Raw genomic sequence first — 2,104 nt, 5'->3', positions numbered from 1 at the left:
AGCATTTGTAGGTTCTACTCGTGGATCATGCAGTGTTTGTCTTTCTGTGTTTAGCTTATTACACTTAGCATAGTGTCCTCCAGGTTCATCTATTTTGCTACAAATGGCAGGATTTTCTTCTCTTTTATGACTGAATAATATTCTGTTGCTTATATGTATCACAGTTTATTCATCTGTGGATGGATACTTGACTTGTTTTCGTATCTTGGCTATTGTGAGTAATGCTACAGTGAACATGGGGGTGCAGATATCTCTTCAAGATACTGATTTTGTTTCCTTAGGACATATACTCAGTAGTGAGATTGCTGGATCATATGGTAGTTCTATTTTTAATTTTTTTGAGGAACCTTCATACTATTTTCTATAATGGCTGTACCAATTTATATTCTGGCGGTAGATTTTTTTTAACAGCCATTAAAATGACATTTTCTTTTCTTTTCTTTTTTTGAAGGAAAATTTGTTTTATGTTAATTATTTTTATTTCCAGAAAACTCAACAGTGTAAATTTAACCCAGTTTGGTGTCAAGTTCTTTGGCCTTTGCCTTTTTGAGCTTGGCAATGTGAGCCACAGTCTAGGGACCCAGGACATTACCTCCCCAGTAACGGCGGATCTCATCGTATCTGTTGTTACAGTTGGTCCTGATAGCTTCCACCAGCTTAGCCAAAGCTCCTTTGTCTTCCGAGTTAACCTGTGGTTACAGTGAAGGTGACAGTGGTGCAGGTCTTCCTGTGGACTAGATGTCCCAGACTTGCCTTCTCCTTGGTTATGCAGTTTTGGGACCCCCATTTTACAACACGGGGCAGGCAGGAAGACAGTCAGCTCGATGGGATCCATGTCGTGGGCAGTCACCACCAGCTGAGCCTTCTTGTTCTCCATTAAGGTGGTGACGATATTAACTCCTGCTCGAAGGACAGGTGGTCTCTTAGTGGGGATGTGCCCTTTGCTGATAGCTTTCTTCTCAGCCCGGGCCAACAGGCTCTGCTTCTTTTCTTGCTTTGCCTCTGGTCTGTACTTGTGGGCCAGCTTAAGCAGCTGAGTAGCTGTTTGATGGTCCAAGGCCTGGGTGAACTGGTTAATCTCAGGAAGTGCTTTCAGCCGCTTATAAGAGGATAGCTCTCTGCTGCTGCAACCTGATACAGTGGGGCCGTTTCACAAAGCAAGTTAAGTCCCTTTTGGGCTGCGTATCCTGTCCAATGCCAAAATTCCTAGGCCTTTTCTCAAACAGGAGATTTACCACTTTCTTAGCCTCCTGCTTTTTTCAGGACAGCAGGGGCCAGAGACACCTTCTTTCTCTTGGCCTTTTTTCCTTTCAGAATCTTGGGTGGTGGGAGGAGAGAGCAAGATGACATTTTCTTAAATGTTCTAATGATCTAGGACAGAATTAATGATACAAGTTGAAAATGTAGGCTCAAATTATATACTATATGACTGCAACTGTGTTAATTTTTTACAAGTATGAACATATTACATTTTGGTGTCTTTTACTAGTCCACAAATTTTCACAGTTGTTACTCTTGGGTGATGGTTTGAGTGATTTTAATATATGTATATTTTTTCTATGATTTTTTTTTACATTTTTCCATACTGTATTTCTGACAACAAAAGGTAACCTTTTAAACTATTGCTGGTGAATGTTTGCAAGGGTCACTTTGGCTGAGCAATATTTTCTAGATCATTGTGAAGACTTTATCACATAGTTGAATATCTTCACTTTACAGATTAAATGATGGCTGATAAGGTTTAATGTTTTGTTTGACGCCATGACATTTAGGGGCCGTTACCAAATCTGTAATGGAACTTAGCTATGAAAATAACTTGTGGTCAATTTAATTTGGTCATTTTTGTGGGCTTTTGAATAGTGCTGTCTGTCACTAAGCTAACAAATACTGAATGTTTTGTAAATATTTGTTATTTAGTCTAAATTAAAATGAAAATTTTTAGCTTTTCCTGTGAAAGCTTAAAATTTTTGTTTTAGTTTATATTAAATGACAAATATTTATTCCTGTGAATCAGTAGTTTACACAGATAATATTGAGAGGCTTTCTTGGGAATTTGAAAGGAGTCTTCAAGTCATCCTTTCCCTTAGAGATTAAAAAATATTTT

The 2,104-nt window shown here is 38.3% G+C and overlaps 1 pseudogene; it reads right to left on the bottom strand.

The window, feature by feature from the left end:
* Positions 1 to 506: 506 nt before the first annotated feature.
* Positions 507 to 1,350, bottom strand: LOC105548590 (annotated as a pseudogene).
* Between the last annotated feature and the right edge of the window lie 754 nt (positions 1,351 to 2,104).

Source organism: Mandrillus leucophaeus, unplaced genomic scaffold (genome assembly GCF_000951045.1).
Source record: "Mandrillus leucophaeus isolate KB7577 unplaced genomic scaffold, Mleu.le_1.0 Scaffold415, whole genome shotgun sequence".
In the NCBI taxonomy this organism is placed as follows: domain Eukaryota; kingdom Metazoa; phylum Chordata; class Mammalia; order Primates; family Cercopithecidae; genus Mandrillus; species Mandrillus leucophaeus.
The sequence above is the reverse complement of the archived record's forward strand: the minus strand, read 5'-3'. Positions and strand labels throughout refer to the sequence as shown.